This window comes from Pavona decussata, unplaced genomic scaffold (genome assembly GCF_977016875.1).
Source record: "Pavona decussata unplaced genomic scaffold, jaPavDecu1.1 SCAFFOLD_220, whole genome shotgun sequence".
Taxonomy (NCBI): Eukaryota; Metazoa; Cnidaria; class Anthozoa; order Scleractinia; family Agariciidae; genus Pavona; species Pavona decussata.
The window spans coordinates 300,001-317,563 of record NW_028145625.1 but is presented as its reverse complement, the minus strand read 5'-3'; the positions used below and the strand labels follow the sequence as shown (position 1 = coordinate 317,563).

General features: G+C 38.3%; 1 protein-coding gene and 1 long non-coding RNA gene across 2 annotated transcripts in view; both read right to left on the bottom strand.

Annotated features, from left to right (window-relative positions):
- Nucleotides 1–17,563, bottom strand: part of LOC146459316 (uncharacterized) — a 329,226-nt gene that overhangs the window by 272,961 nt on the left and 38,702 nt on the right. The gene's annotated exons all lie outside the window — the stretch shown is intronic.
- On the bottom strand, nt 14,464–16,598 carry LOC146459320 (uncharacterized). Its single transcript, XR_014858007.1, has 2 exons — nt 15,963–16,598; nt 14,464–14,716 (listed from the first exon to the last, which is right to left on the bottom strand). It is a non-coding gene; the product is annotated as an uncharacterized LOC146459320 (long non-coding RNA).

Below are 17,563 nucleotides of genomic sequence, written 5' to 3'. Positions count from 1 at the left end.
GCAACTTCAGAATCTACCGAGCGGATAACTAGTGGAAGAACAGTGGAGCTAACATCCGCCGAATCGCTTCAAGTCCTTTAACCGCTCGACCCACAAACCACACAAGACACAACTGAAAAGACACGAAAAGGAATTTAGGTGAGCAATTTTCATATCATAATTGTTATTTTTTTTGGAATAGGAAATATAGATTACTTTATGGAAAGTGCGCGCGTACGGTGTTTACACACGAGTTGTTGACGTATTAGAAATCGAACGAGTGCGCGCATTCAGCGAACGAGTGAGATTTCCGATACAAAGCAACGAGTGCGTGAACACCGTACAAAGCACTTTCCATGCTGTAATTTGTTTATTTTATTTTTTCCGCGCTGAGCAGGTTTCGTAAACATGTACACATAGCTCTCAAGTGTTTTATTGTTATTATAACAGTAGAGGGCAAAATTACTGAATGCTGATTGGTCGAAACAGAGGGCAAAATTACTCACTTCTGATTGGTCGAGCACCAAAAATACTTGCTCCTGATTGGCTGAGCACGCCGTTTCTACATTTAGTTTGGTTTCTTCATTTTGTGCAGCAAGAACAGCGACATCTTTCAGGTTCTTTGGAGTTTTAAGCCGAATTGTTCTTGCCAAAAGACTTGGAAATCAAGTGCTACAGCTAAAAGGAAATTCCTGAAGGCGAAATTTCGTTTCTTAGAAGAAACAGCTAAAGATTATTTGGCCCGCGACCAATCGCTTTCACCTCGCTACGGCTTCTTCCAACAAACAATAACCGAAAAATTATAACAGTAACCGGCTCAGTTTTAATGGGAGAAAGAAGCAGGGCAAATTCAGTGGAACAAATTACTCTGCGAGTTCCTTCTTTGGACCCACGGTTTGCTATTTTTATCGATCTGTGTTCGTGTGATTTTCAAACAGTAGAAAGCTTCACAGTGCAGCTAGAGGTGAATTTGTTTTATTCTCGTTAGTTTGCTCATGAATTAAACTTGTATTTTCTCTTAATTACATGTTATAATAATCAACTTTTCCCGTTTTGTCTGATTTGTAAGTTAAGAGACAGGTGAATTGTTTGTTTGTTTTGCTCTCGGGTGAGTGTTTTTACTCCAGGCCGGGGCCGACTGTTTTATATTTACGGAGCGCCTTGATAGTTTTAAGAAAATTTTGTCCCTCTATGTTATAAACATATTAATCGCAATGAGTCCTCGTAGAATTAAGGATTGATTTTCACTTGTATTTCAAAACTTTGAATCCTTAATTCTACTCGGCCTCATTCGATTACATATACTAATGAAAGTACAAAAAATGGAAGTTCACCAAAATATCACGTTATTTCAGAAATGAAAACAACAACAGCAAAATGGTTGGAAAAAGACAACTGATACGGTAATTTTCGTGTCTCAAAGTCATTTTTATCAGTTTAGAAATCGAACATCAAGAATCTTCACACAATAAGTACAAAAATAAAGTATACGAATAAGAACTGAGGATATGTAATCACGTTAAAGTCGTCTCACGGTCTATTGCAAGGGAGGGTTATCTTCATCCGAAGATTCTTCTGAAATGTGTTTCACACGCTTGAAGGTGTGCTTTCTTGTTGCTGATTTTGCATTAGGTGACTAATTTACTGTATTCATGGAAATGTTAAAGTGTTCTCCATGAAAGACTGCTCCGCTAAATACACTTGCTCCATACATTGTAGGACTGCTTGATGACTGAAAACTACAAGACAGAGTTTAAGCTTCACTCTCTGTAGCCAATGCTCGATGAAGTTTTGTAGCACGTTCAGTCGAGTTCGCACTCAGTATTCTTGACTTTTTTTTTTTGTGCTGTTGCTTAGAAATGTGGCTGTAATTGTTAATGCTTTGGCGACATTTCTGTGGCCTGAGAGCTGCATTATGTGACTAGGAGGTATATAAGTCGCTGTCGTTTAGTTTTTGTATCATGCGTTTACGAACGCTGTGATTTGTCAGTCGTTTACTTGAAAGGCCTCCTTTTTCCGCCCTGGTTTTCATCAAACTGTTCAATTTGTTCTGACCAATTGCACTTGATTTAAACCACAGTTTATTTGACGAAGGTATTTTTGTGTAATTTATCCCGAGATAGTATGGCGCATCAGGTTTATTCATCGTGTCAGGTCGCGTTCTAGTTTCCGTTTGCTGCTGCAAAGCCTTCGGTTTAACAGCTCTGACACTACGAGATTCTGCTCCCGTTCTAGTTTTCGTTTGCCGTTCAGAATACTCTCAGTATTCAGTTCCGTCAACTTCCATGTGAAGTTGCACGTCGCCCCATGTCATCTGCCGATGTTCTTTACAGTCTGGGCTGTGTTTAGCAAAGCTTCGGCATTGGAGATTCCGAGTAAACTTTTTTCGTAGAGAATGTTTTCCTCCACATCAGTTAAAGCTTCGGCTGCGTTAGGTTTGTTCCCTTTTCCTTCTTTTTTCAGTTGTTTGCTGCGAGTTTCCAGGCATTTTCTCGCTTAATCAAACACAATGTCCTCGATAATACTCGCCGATCGAGTACTTGCGTTCTTTTAAATGCCGGTTGAAACTTGAAAACAACCCTCGAAGGCTTGATGGTTCATAGTCTTGGCCATCTTTTCTTTCACACTAACAATGAATTCACTAACGTCGCGGTTGAGCTCTTCTGGTTGAATTTCTTCAATTTTTCTTTGTTCGTTTTTCTCCAGCAGAAATGCTGTAAGTAGCTTCACGTCCCGCTGCGTTTTTGCTCGAGTGTTTTTGTTTTCTTCGTTGGTAATATATTCTTCGATGGTTTTATCCAAGGGCTTGAACCTACTGCCAGAACATTCAGCCATCAGTAGCTGTTTATCAGAATGTTTTAAACTCGTCTAGAAATGTCCGACATATCAACGAAAATAGCCAAGGAAGCTGGAGATGCATTGCTATCCCCGTTGATGATCCTTTACAATATGAGTTTGAAAGATGGTTACGACTTTAGCCAGTGGAAGACTACGAGAGTCAATCCTGTTTTTAAAAAGGATGACGAGACTGAAATCGGAAATTATCGCCCCATATCTCTTCTCAGTGTTCCGAGCAAAATACTCGAAACCATCGTTGCTGATTCGATCATTCACCATGCGTTTATTGAAAACAGATTAATTACAGACAAACAATGGGCTTACAGGAGAGGATATTCTACAGAGCTGTTGCTAGTACATATGACAGAAATTTGGAGGATTGCCGTTTATTCAAATAAAGTTGTTGGTATAGTGCTGGTAGATTTCCAGAAAGCGTTCGACTGTGTCTCCCATAATGTGCTATTACGTAAATTAGAAAATGACTTTGGAATTAATGGAATGCTACTCGACTGGCTACGCAGTTACCTTGACAATAGGAAACAATATACTGTCTTAAATGGTATAGCATCAGATCTTAACACTGTTAAATCTGGTATGCCGCAGGGCTCCGTTCTAGGACCGACCTTATTTTCTCTTTACACAAGCGATTTACCTGAAGCTATAACCACTGCGACAACCTACATGTATGCTGATGATACTACCTTATATTACATTGGCGATTCAATCGACGTAGTAATTTCTGAACTTAACAGAGCTTTGGAAGAGCTTCTATACTGGTGCAAAACAAACTCCCTTGTGCCTCATCCAAAGAAATGCGAAGCAATGATCCTTCATCGTGGAAGATTCACTGGCCCATTGAAAGAGTTAACGTTGGCCCAGCACACCATCAAATGGGTTACACACTCTCGTCTATTAGGCGTATTAATAGATGATCAAGTAAACTGGTCTAAACATGTTAGTGTTGTTAAAAAAGGCTTTGTTGATAAGTTAAACTTGTTAAAACGTAGCAAATTTCTTCCAAAGAATATGTTATTAGACTTGTATTTTAGAGTTATTATGCCGTCGATTGTATATGGTATATCAGTATGGGGAGGCCTCACAAATAAGGAAGGTTTTAAGGCATTAGAAGCACTGCATTGTAGAGCTGCGAGAATTATCTTTGAGCTACCTTGGGAGATATCTAATGCAGATGTTATGAAAAAGGCTAATTGGTCTTCTTTAGCCTTTATGTATAAAATTAGCTTAGCTAAGCTTATGTATAAAATCCACAATAACCTGACTCCAGACGCTATGTCAGCTATTATTAAGGACAATGATAACATCAAGCAATATCAACTTAGGAAAAAACTGAAAATTGATGTCCCTCGTTTTAACACCAACTACATGAGGAACTCTGTAGCTCGTAGAGGAGCAATAGTTTGGAACACTTTGGTTCCTCAACTCAATGAAGATATAGACAATGTTAAGAAATATGCGATTATGGCAAGACGGTCAAAGACTCTGCTACACCTAAATTTCGACTGTATCTCCCCTCAAACATTAACCAGAAGGGAGGAAGATTTTAAGTATAATTAGTGTTAATAATTAGTCGATACTAGAGTACCACCTTGTACTTTAGAATTTTAAGCTTTTATCGTTTTAGACTTGTATGTAGTAAGTAGCTATATGATTTTAGCTGGTGTATATCCTATTTATTTTCTAATTCATTAGATATCTTATTTAATTATTTAGACACGACCCGACAAGCGAAGCGTCGCTTTAATACTTATCGTGTATAAATAAAGATTATTAATTGATCGATTTGAGAAATTTAGAGCCTTAAAAAAGCTGGCGCCATCGACAAAGCTACCACGTTCATTGAAATGTTGATGCGTTTTGAAAGCCACTTTCTGATTGGACGAAACGGGTTTCCCACGAGTGTGAAAGTCGTTTCGCTGTTATCATTGGCTGCGAGAATTTTCGAACCGAGTTTTCAACAGATCAATTCTATCGGTAAGTCTCAGTATGTATGAAATAAACGTCTTTTTCGCTATACACCTAATAGTTGTTATAATCTCTCTCACGCACAATGACGTTCAAATTACCTGCCGTTGGTGTGTCATAAATAATCCCGCGAAGACGTAGGGAACATGCGAAGAAGGCTTGAAAACGGTGGGATGCTTTATGCTCCTTAGCCCAACCACCTTGTTAATTTAGGATACTTATGGCGGGATTTTAGTCGGACTAATAGCTTTTAAGCGTGTTAGCTTACGCTCGGTTTTCCCGTGAATGCGACCGTCAAAAACATTAGATGGACGAACTATCCTAGTTAACGTTCTGCCACTACAATTCACTCTTGTTTTTATCAACGATCAACAAACGCTTAAAGTTCGCTAAACTTGCATGGGGTGAGTTCTGCGCATAAATTGAAACTTACGGACTAAACAAAGGCTCCCAAAGGGCGAATATGGAGAAAGAAACCAGAAAGGCTCAGCTACTGGATACACAGAAAAGGTGCGGCTCATTCATGCACCGGGGGTATATGGCAAAATTCACGGTGGCGATAACTTTTTTAGAAAGAGTTCTTCTCTGTGAACAGTAACTACATTTTGAGTGAGCCTTATTTTAAAGGTTTGGTTGAAAGAAAATTCGAAAGCATGCTAAAACCGAACACCCCGTTAGCGGCTAGCAACCTAGACTGCAATCAATCCCTTTCTGGTCAGTCAAGAGGGTGCGCTCATAGCGCAGCGAGACTGGAGCTGGCCCCGGTTGCTCGAAAGCTGCCTAACTAATGGTTAGATCTCATAACCAATGGTTAAAGATTAGCCGAGAGTTAGTTTCGGTTGCTCGATCGCTGGTTAATGCCAACCATGGATCGAATCAATCTATTTCAACCGAAGGTTAAATTTAAAGTACCTAGCAAAGGGTTTTAACTTGTTAAACATCTGTTGAAATGACATGCATTTTGTTGTTGTAAAATTAGTGAAACAACAACAACTACGTGATCACGTGAAGTCGTGCAAAAGGTAAAATTCACATAAAAATAGGATCCTGCTTCTCAAGTCTTCCATTGTAAAATTTACCTTTTGCACGACTTCAAGTTGTGATAAATATTCAAAGCACGTGAATAGCAGTGAAATAGATCTGGAAAAAAAGTGATGGATATTTACCTCGGTGAAAGTGATGGATATTTACCTCGCCGCTTCGCGGCTCGGTAAATATTCATCACTATTCACCTCCACTTCGGTGAATAATTGATAATTATTTTGCCAGAGATATTGGTAAAAAATGCGGCAATAAACAAAATCACCCCGTAAAAATTGATTCATTATTTACTTGAAAACGCTCTTACTGGTTTGTTTCTAATTTCGCCTACAAGTTGTCTAGATTGAGTAGTGTAATCCCAAAAGTTTCTAAGTGACTAGATTTCGAGATAATCGACAATGTTTAAAATGAGAAGCTATGCGCGTCCATTGCTATGGTAACAGTTGTTGCTTGGAAACCGATGAGAAAACTAACTTTGATCATATGTCGAAATGATGATGTAGTATGATGGAGATCGAAGTTTATATTCTATGCGATAATGTGAGAACGCCAAGAGAGGTTGGATGAAAACGTAATACCAACTGATGATCGTGGACGGGAACATTCTCAATACCAAGGCCGTCGAGAAACAAAGGTGGATGGCGAATAGAAAAATTGACCACCGCTAAATGGCAAATTTTATTAAACACGTGAATGTAACACCAAGCCCTTCGGAACAGAGTTCAATTATTTTGTTGCTTATATCCTATCACAGCCACAGGCCTTGGCAATGTTGACGGCAAATTATCAACTAGAATTTCATCAGCCAAAATCGAAGATAAAATAGGCCAGTTGCAACGGACCAGAGAAGAAACGATTGCGGTATCGGAACCTGTAATACAGGCCTGACTTGCAAAATAGCGATTAAAAACATCAGCTTTCTCTTTAGGATTAAAAAATAAGGTTGCCACCATCAGAAATAGTAGGAATATAAGAAGCTACAGTGCATTACAACTATAATGACCTGACTAGAGCTTGCTCTGAGCCAGCTGTGGCACAGGAGCACAGGAATGGTCGAAAGCGTGTGATTATCCGCTTACTTAGTCAAATCTGTAATTCAGATGGTACCAAGTCTGCTTTCACTGCATCTTCTCTTCGAAACTTCTATGATACTTTAAAGAACAGAACTGGAGCATTAGAAGCTCTAGGGAGAAATACGATGAGTCAATGAAAGTATTCTTTTACCGATTGAGACCAAGTTGTCATGACTGTTGTCAGGAAAGCGGGAGCTTGAGCTTGCAGATATCCCGAAAGAAGACATTAATCTTGATTTGTTATCAAAGTTGCTTTACCCGTGAGTCATTTTTAAAGAGGCAGAAGAGGGAGTTCCCTGTTTAAACTCGAACAAATTGATCGTCGTTCCAACAGAGGTAGAAATGAAGCAAGGAAACTAATGATAACCCGCACAGGGGAATATGGACGAGCATCGGATGCTTCCCCACCGTTTATTGAGACACGGGTATCATTAAGTCAGTTGCAGTTTTTGTGGAGGAAATCACGAGTCGGTCAGGTGCCCAGAGGGCAATGAGAAAACTGTCAAGGATAGGAGGACACTACTCAAGGTCAAAACGTGTGTTTCAATTGTCTAGGGCCTACAAACTGCAAGCTCTTTTCTTACAGGGACATTGTCACCTCAGTGCATGCGCCAACTCCTCGAATCGAAACTTGAAAAGTTCGGGCTGAAATTTTCAAGTTTGAAGTGACAATTTCAAAATGGCGTCGACTAGAAGTGGTGGTCACGGTGGAAAACTGAGAAACTCGACGAGAAAAAACGATTTAGAGAAGAGATCGGGCCAGGACGACTCTGGGAGAGATGTCATAAGAGCATATTTAGGAATGAATGTATATTCAGTCGTGCTTTGAGCACAGGCCGACCACCCTATGTTTGCGTGGTGTAATTACTGTTTGGAACTTGAGACTTTATATTCACGCGACACGATCGGTTGGAATTTTTACTGAGTGGATATCCTTTCCCGCCCAAGAGTGCCATATGACACAAGACGCAATTATGAGCTCAGTATTTGGTCAATTTGTGTGAAATTTGCACAACCAAAAGATCTTTGAAAGATCTATAAATTGAAGGCATTAAATCATGCCCCCCCCCCCCCCCCCTCCTATGTGAGACTTGATTTACCACCCCTCAAACGTTTGGATTTTTTTCCCTTTGTATGTTAAGGGTCCAGTTGATATCTTACAACAAGCAATGCACTAAGAGCTGTACATTAAGTTATAGTTTAGGGGGATACCCAGTATGTACAACGAATAGGAAAATTTTCAATGTTTTTCTTCTTTCGTTTTGGACTTTTCTCACTCTAATATGTGACCTCCTCCGTCTCTGTTGGTGTGATTTATAGCACACCCCAGAAAATGCCTTTTATGTGGTATATCACATGTGGTCTCCCAGTTCATAGTTAGCGATTTAGAAAAATTCGACATTTCCCTCGGGCGGGAAAGGGTTAAAGTCGCCTTTTACCTTTATGTTGAAATAAAGTTTCAAGGAAATGATGATTGAGTCACGCGTGGTGTTTTTTTGCCATTCCGAGTCGTAGAAACTTTTCTCTGTCGAGTTTACTGTTCAACTGGTGTTGCCGGCCGAAAACTGTTGAACAGTAAACTCACCAGAGAAAGGTTTCTACGGTTCGAAATGGCAAAAAAACCACCACGCGTGACTCAATCAACATTTCCTTGAAACTTTATTTTGTTTGGCGGGAAGTTTCATCGCCAACTGCTTTTCAGAAAAACAAAAGAAATTTTGAAGACAACAAAATATAAAGTCAATTTCTGTATTCATTATAGTGACCATAAGTGGGAAAAAAGAGCAAGATGACTAGCGGCGGGAGAAACATCATAAAAGGCTTTATTGCCAAAAGCAGCCAAATTTTGAAGGGAAATCATTTTACTCCTATCCGGCGCGATGAAAAATTTTTCGCTTACTTAACGTTGTAAAACGAGCGAAAAAATTAGCAATGGAATAAAAGAAATGCTTATTCTCCAAAAAGAACTAGGTATTCATCTGATTTTGTTTACAAAACTTTGCTTTTTTGCAAGATATTGTTTTTCTTGCAGTGTTGATACTGCAACTTGTTAACGTAAGAGCGGTAGTAATCCAGAAATTTCGCCTTGAGGTCCGCAAAATGAAAAAAATTGAAAATAGCCAAACGTTGCCAGAACATAGGTCTAGATGAACTATTTCTGAAGCAATTAGTTTAATTTAATTGGTTTTATTTTATGCGAATGGCGACAAAGTCGGTTCGGTGGCTCTAACATCGGTTTTCAAGGCGCCCACACCATACGTTGCAAGGGAACTCATACCACGGAAGGAGTGGTGGGTGTTCATTGTCAGTCAATATGTGCATCCTTCTGATGTACATAAACATATATACGTAACTAAGTTATGCGTCACATAGGGACGCTTACTGTTAGCAAGGTGAGATTATTTCATGTATTCTTATTACAGAAATTGTACATATCAAAAGTGATTGGGTGGATCAGCTGGCACTCTTCAAGGACATGTGAACGAGTGGATAAATATGCATCTTGCTCTGCAACGGTTGGAGCGTCTCATGATTTACATCTTCCTGACGTCCTTGTCGCAATTTCGTCGCCGTTCTTAGAAATTCGAAAGGGAATTTTATTTGCTTTGGCGTTAGAAAATCATCTACGGAAAATCTGCAGCTGCCATTTTCATGCTTTGCATGCCTCATATATTATGCTCACTGTGCCGTGTATACTTTGAGTCTATTTTGTTCTCCTATTTTAATTTAATTTCATTTTTTTTTGTCGGAGGTTGGTTCTGTGTTTGGGACTGAATAGGGCAGCCTTCTTCTAAGATTGTACAGCGCATCAGGTAACATTTGAACACGTGGGTGCGTTTTGGGGGGAGAATCCGAAAGCGGATTTGTAATATCAGGTGAGATTCTTCGTTACCAAAAAAAAAAAAGGAAGATCCGAATAAAGGGTCATCTACTATGACAACGCGGAATGGAGACCTGGGACAGAGTAGCCTGACCTTTTAACCAACCCAGCACACACTGCGTCCGATTTCAAAACATTGCGGTGAGCTGGTATGTTTTGGAAGAACTCTTCGATGACAATTTGCTGCTGAGCTATTCCAGCAGCCAGACGACGTAGCTCTTTTGCTCCTTATAGCGCAAAGTTGAGAAGGAATGAGCATGTTCTTATCAGAAACTATTATGAGACTACGATTACAAACTATTCTGTCAAAGACTTCAGAAATCATTAACGAATGTCAAGGCATACAGTGAGAGTAATCAAGAACTTGCTTTCTCTGCATGATGTCATACCACAGTTCAGCACCAACGGAGAGAGAGAACCGGTAGAATTGCGCAAAAAAATCTTGTTGACTCTATGGGTTCTTGGGAATCCAGAATGTTTACGATCTGTGGTTGACAGATTTAATGTTTTGCAAATCGACAGTGTACCAGGTCTATAGAAGAGTGTGCAAAGCTGTAGTGACACATCTGACGGATGCGTTTATTAAATTCCCTTCTGGTGTCAAAGCTCAAGAGGTGATGGGAATGTTTGAAAGGCAAAAAGGCATTCCGGGTGTCTTGGGTGCCATTGAGGGCAGCCATATACCCATCAAAGGCCCCAAACATCAAAGTGATGAGTAGATAAACCGCAAGGATTTTTTTCGGTGCAATTAAAAGTCACATTCGATCCTGATTTACTCATCATTGATGCTTCTTGTGGTTATCCAGGATCTGTGCATGATGCTCCTGTTTTCCGTAACTCCCCAATTTGCCATCATATTGAATTAAATACGGCCATTTTTTTCCTGGTAGTTCCCATATCTTAGGAGATGCAGCATACTCCATTAAAACATGGCTTTTGACGCAATTTAGGGACAGTGGCCGTTTGACTCCACAACAAAGCTGTATACTTGTGGCATCTTCATTGATCTAAAGAAAGCATTCGATACGGTAAGCCATGAAATACTGCTGCAGAAATTATATCACTATGGAATAAGAGGGATAGTCAACGATTGGTTCTCTTCTTATCTTAAATGGCGTTCACAAACAACTAATATCGGTCCCCATATTTCTGAAAAGGCCCCTACGGAATGTGGCGTTCCCCAAGGTTCTGTTCTAGGGCCTTTATTCTTTTTGCTGTACATAAATGATATCACTAACTGTTCAGATAAGTTCAAGTTTTATTTATTTGCTGATGACACTAGTATCCTTTGCAGTAATAGAAGCCTTAAATCCTTAGAACTAGAAGTAAATACCGAATTAAAAAACTTTGCAAATGGCTAACAGCGAACAAATTAACTCTAGATACTAAAAAATCTAATTATGTAATATTTCTTAATTACAAAAAGAAACTTCTTTATCAACCAACGATAAATATTTACGACAATGATAAAGTTTCATATTCAACATTAGAATGTAAAGATCATGTGAAATATCTTGGCATACTCATTGACAAGAATCTCAACTGGAAAGTTCATATAGACTTAATTGCCCTAAAAATTAGCAAGGCCATTGGCATGATAGCTAAATTGAGACACTTTCTCCCCTTTTCTATTCTTGTTAAGTTATATCAATCTCTTATTTCCCCCTACCTCATGTATGGAATTAGTTCGTGGGGTCAAGCTTCTCAGTCCAACTTAGAAAAGCTCCCTCTCCTACAAAAACGAGCTCTACGTTTGATGAACTGTTCTACAAAAAGTAAACACGCTATTCCTTACTTCATTAAACTTAACATCCTACCTGTTCATTTTCTCTGTGTCGAATCTGTTTCCTGTTTAATGTATGATATCCAAAACAAACTCGCACCTGTTCATATTCAAAATTTATTTAAACATGTCTCAGATATACACTCCTACAACACCAGGTCAGCAACCGCCGACAAATTTTATATCATGTCTTCACGTCTTGATCAACTAAAGAATTCATTTTCTCGATTTGGCGCACGGCTATGGAATTCTTTACCGGATAATATTAGAAAGTCTGACAACAGAAACCTATTCAAAAAACAAATACATGAAATACTAATCAACATTTAAAAAAAAAAATGCTTACCTTTCACCTACTTCAATTCTTGAAATAATGAAAAGCTTGTGAATACGTAACAATCCTTTAATTTCTATCAGCTAGCGAATCCCTTTTTTTGCGTCACTTGTTTGTTTACTACTTATTTAACTTTTATTTTAGTCAATTCAGTTGTAAACACCAAATGTATTTGTATTTAGTTAGGTATAAACATACTTACCCGCCTCGACTAGCTTCAGCTATTTGCGGGTAGGTATATAAACACCTTGTAACTGTCTATTTTTAATAAAGTGTTGTTGTTGTTGTTGTACAACGTGGCTCATAGTGCAACAAGGATGGTTGTAGAGAGATGTTTTGGGCTTTTGAAGGGCCGGTTTCGAAAATTCAAAACCCTGACGGACATAGACAAAATAGAGGACACTCCCAAATTGTGATATTTGCGTGTGTTCTGCACCATATTTACGTTGCTGAAGATGACATAGAACGGTTTTTAAATGGTGATGATGATGATGATGATGATGATGATGATGATGATGATGATGATGATGGTGATGATGACGATGACATTTTCTCTCTAGGCATTGGAACAAGTGACAAAAGAAACAAGATCATGAGATTACTCCGTTAAGACGCGTTCATGAGGACCAAGTTGGAGCAGCCTGTGAACATTATTTTGTCACTGTTTAGAAGCCAGCAGATTGAAGCAGATCGTTGGAAAAAAGCGAAGAGAGTAACTGATGAAATGGCTCACAAGGAAAAAGATTATTTTACTATTGTAAATACTTCATTATTAGCTCATCAATTAGCTATGAAAAATAGAGTTGGTATGCTTGTGGTATAGAAGCACTTTGGGCCTATTTTTTTTCCTGAGCAGGATGTCTGATGGAGCTGCTATTTTGCAATTTCAGAATTGTGCAAACTAATAATACTTTGGTGACCAGATGACTTGTGATAAGCGAGCTGTAAGCAGTCGGATGATTGTTTTGTATTTTAGCCATATTGTAATTTGTAAGCAATGCCAAGTATTAAAGCAGTTCATTTTATGACTCTGGGTTTATACTATTAGAATATAATATAAGTCCAGGGTTGCAACTCATTAGGATGAAGAAAGTTTTCCTGATCACAAACTAGTTTTCACTAACCATGCATGATGAATCCTTTGGCAGTAAAGCCAAATAAACTGGTCAAAACTGAAGTTGATTCAATCTATTTTGAATATTTTCATGCCAAAAACAGAAAATCAAAAATTCATTGACTTTAAGGACTACTTTAGAATTTCCCCGGATTGAGACAAATTGTAGTTAATTCTATCCCTGACCTTGGCATTTTCTCAGTTTCCCCTCGCCACATCAACCCTCTCACACTAACACCATGAAACAGACTATACACTATGTGGACACAACGAAATTTACTATCACCTACCTACATAAATAGGCACCAATGACATTTATGGTAACGATTCTTCTGTTTTATGTATTTTGTGTAGTTTGAATTTTGCAACTAAACGTGGCTAAACTCTTAATTGTCAAGTAGCGTAAAAACCAATGAGACAATGTTAAGGTAAACTAAATATCAACCAGTCATCACACTAATGTTTTTCACTTGTGTAGCTCTCCAATTTGAAATGGGATTATTCTTCAAGAATTCACGAACCCAAAACAGGTAGGTGAGGGGGGAGTGGATTCTTTACATGGAGGAAAAGCTTCTTTTTGTATCACAGAGGGTGCTACTGATTGGATAAATTACACTGCATGGAAGTTGCAATGTATGTATGTATGTATGTATGTATGTATGTATGGATGTATGTATGTATGTATGTATGTATGTATGTATGTATGTATGTATGTATGTATGTATGTATGTATGTATGTATGTATGATGGTATGTACGTAGTTTTAAAATAATGTCTACTAACACCTGTATACTGGAAAACTGTGTTTGACCTTAAAAAGTCGCGGGAACTTTTAAGTATGATTTTTGAAAATAGCATACCATTTTCATTCATTAATTATGCCGCTCATTGTTCAGCGTGGTTAAGTTATGGGAAAAAGATTGTGGCCGAGGCAATGAGCGGCTGGGTGCGGAAGCGCTGGAAATGTATCACGTCGCCGATGGGGAGGAGGGTGGGTCGAAAATTCCCACCAGCTAACCGGCTTGCGTAGATCTTTCGAAATGCCCCGAATCTAGAGATTCAGATCTTTAAATAAGGAGACATTGCACGTGATAATTTGACACTTTATTATGCAACCAATATTTGACAAAAGAGGTTACATAACCCACGCATTGTGGAATTTCGCGGCAAAAACATGAATGAAAATAGTTCACCAAAGGGTATTTTTGGACAGAATATGAGAGATTCGCCAAATTGGTCGTCGACGGCGAATTCTCGATCCTTACAGGCAGCCGCTATTAATACGTTTGAGAAATATCTATGAAAATTTATGATATTTACAAGAGGAACGTTTTCTCATTTACTAGAGGCCTTCCCTGAACGCAAAAATTTGTTTTGCCTTACTCCAGAGAGTGGGAAAACCGAACTACTGTAGACATACTGACTGCAGAGTTTCTTCACAACAAAACTCATTTTATTAGAACAATGTATTTGGTTTGACTTCTAGAATAACTCTACGAATACATGGAGTCTTAAGTTGACATCTTAATATATTGATCCGGCTTCAAACCTTACAAAATTAGAAATGAGCTTGCACTCATTACTAACTACAGGATTATGAAAAATGCTTGATATTTCACATGGGGAAGTTCATAAATCAGACACAAAACTTTAACGTCTGGAGGTTAACATCTTACTCCTCATCTGAAGCCTATTAAGGAAAACAGCAAACGAAATTAAAATCAACAACACAAAAGAAGGGAAGCATGCCAGAAACCAATGTTAATTACACACTGAAATAAACAAATTACAAGTATAAAATGATCACATGCCTTTCATCTGTGTTTTTTGTGTCAGCCTTGTGAGCCAATTGCAAGGATCTATGATCCCCGTTTCCAAAAAAAAAGGGTTTTTTGTAAAAGGCTCATTTCAGTGACATTTTTGTAATAAAACAAACAAACAAACAAAAAATATAATCCCTTCCAGGTTCCTTCTCAAGATAGCACATTCAGCAACGTCACTCAATGAAACAGTCCAATTGTGAAAGCTGCAGTTTCATTAAAAAAAAAAAAACTAAATATAGGTTAAAATTTGTGTCGGGGCGATTTTTTTTTCTTCGGTAAGTTGACTATGTTTATGGAATACCGATTGAAGTCTGTGCGCTCATTGTTTTATGTTGATCTTTCAATTAGGGGAAATCGTTCCTCGCCAACGATTAATTCAAAAGGACAACCGCGCGCAGTATTTTCAAGAAGCAATGTTGTGCTAAGTACTTGTACACTTTTATTAATAAATTGATCTTATAAAAACACAAACCCCTCACATCTGGAATAAGACTTGACTCAAGTAATTTACCAATTCGGATTTTAACTTATTCCGGAACACCTCTGATGAATCTGACGCCAACTCGATTATCAGAATATTTAATTGGAAAACAAATTTTTCACACGTCATCTTCGGTTTTCCAAGATCCCTTTCAGAAATTTAAAAAGGGATTCATACTACGCTAACAAAGTTTTATTTGTTCCGATTTGTTTAGCTGAACATTTTAGAAACAGAAGCCCAACCCTCCTAATTTAGCTGGCCTAGTTTCGCTTTCTGAACGACATGGATCAATTTTACGTGTTACGAAAGTTTCAAGTGGCTTTAAACCAAAAGGAGCACTGTTGGTATCGAGATTCTTAGACCATTCAGGCCTTTTCAAAAGATTTTCACCGACATGAGCTGAACGTTTGGGTTTCCTGATAACATGTTGTAAATTCCTTTAGCAATACAGTGATAACAAGATGCAAATGACAACGGACATTTATCCATATGGATAAAAGAAATTGAAAAAAAAAGAGTTGTGAGATTTAAAACCTTCCTCATGATCTTCTATTTCGTTTGTTTCTGTATGTTCTCTGACGCTTAGTGATTTAAAAAAAAAGGTTTTAGATGTTATAAAACTGATCACCTACCAAGTTTGTCGACACATGGCTCCTGTCTAAAGGCTTAATGTCCTCTGCCTTAGTTCCTCCGTTACTCCTTCCTCTTGAACACGTCTTCAGCCCTCTGCAACGTCTCCGTCTCCTTCTTTCTTGCGGCCGATCAAAAGCCTCCCCGTTTTCCATCAGAACGCATATCAGAAGTAACAACAAAGTCAACAGGATAAAGAGACGCTTTGAATCCATTCTTGAGTTTTAATTTGAAGAACGAGCAAAGCGAATTCTGAAGTTGTTCTCGACGAGCGAATTTAATTGTTGGCCTAGCCTAGCCCACTAAATCGTTACCTCGACTGCAGTGATGAAATCATTCGTGTGAAAATCCTTTCTAAAAACGCTTGTGAATGAATACGCTAATGTGATTGGCCAATTACCACTGACCTCGTCGCTTCAGATCTGCTGCATTCTTGCAACCCAATATCAACAGACAACTGGTTCATTTTGTTGTTACCCAATATTAACAGATATGGCTCAGTTCGCTAATTTACCTGGATAGGAGGAGGTCAACGGCTAACACGTTTACCATATTGATTATGCAAAAGACGAAGGTCAATGTTCATTCTTTTACTGTAATACGCTCCACGCATCAGCAGGTGTTTGCAGCCAATGTCTAATGCGCCAATATCACCCCACAGAAGAATTGTAAACCGTCATGAGACTATGTGATGCGTTCGGAAAAAAAAATCACCGTTATTTTTCTGATGGCGAATAGTGTTTAATTTATCGCTTAATAATAATATGCAGATCTGTAAAACTGAGGAAGTTGTTTAATGATTATTATTCAACCTATTCTAGTTTTGATGACCTTCCCTTCACAAGTTTCTCCTTGGATTTTCACAGCCAAAAACACGCAAGTTGAAATGGTTCTGAGGAGAGCAGCTCGATGCATGGATCCTTTGGCGTTATAATCGTCAGGACAATGTGTCTGATATACTGAATTGCCTGGGTTGGCACACATTGCAATCTCGCAGAACAATTGCCCGCTTGTCTTCTCTCTGCAAGTTCAGAAATAACTTGACATATACAGAAAATGTTGAAATTCACCCAGTTACATACCCTTCTGCAAGCCCATCTGGTCATGCTTTTAAGTTACCTACTTTTAGTTGTGAAGTTTTCCATTTTTCCTAAGAACCTTATTGGAATGGAACAAACTGCCAAGACAAGTAGCTTTGGCAAAACCGTTTGAGTCTTTTAAGGAAGCTATCTCTGCATTAAATAGTACACAGTTTGTGTATTTATTGTTATTAATATTACTCTTTTTTTAGTTGTTAGCGCAGTCCTGTATATTCAGTATTGAATCTGAACTTATATGGTAAATAAATAAATAAAGAAAGAAAGAAAGAAAGAAAGAAAGAAAGAAAGAAAGAAAGAAAGAAAGAAAGAAAGAAAGAAAGAAAGAAAGAAAGAAAGAAAGCAAGAAAGAAAAAAAATAAAGAAAGAAAGAAAGAAAGAAAGAAACTTGTTGGCACATCTTTATGTCTTAAATGGCTCAACATCATCAGAACAATACACATGCAATTTTCTGTGGCAAATTACACAATCCCCTTTTAATATTTTTGAAGCGCACTGAACATGTT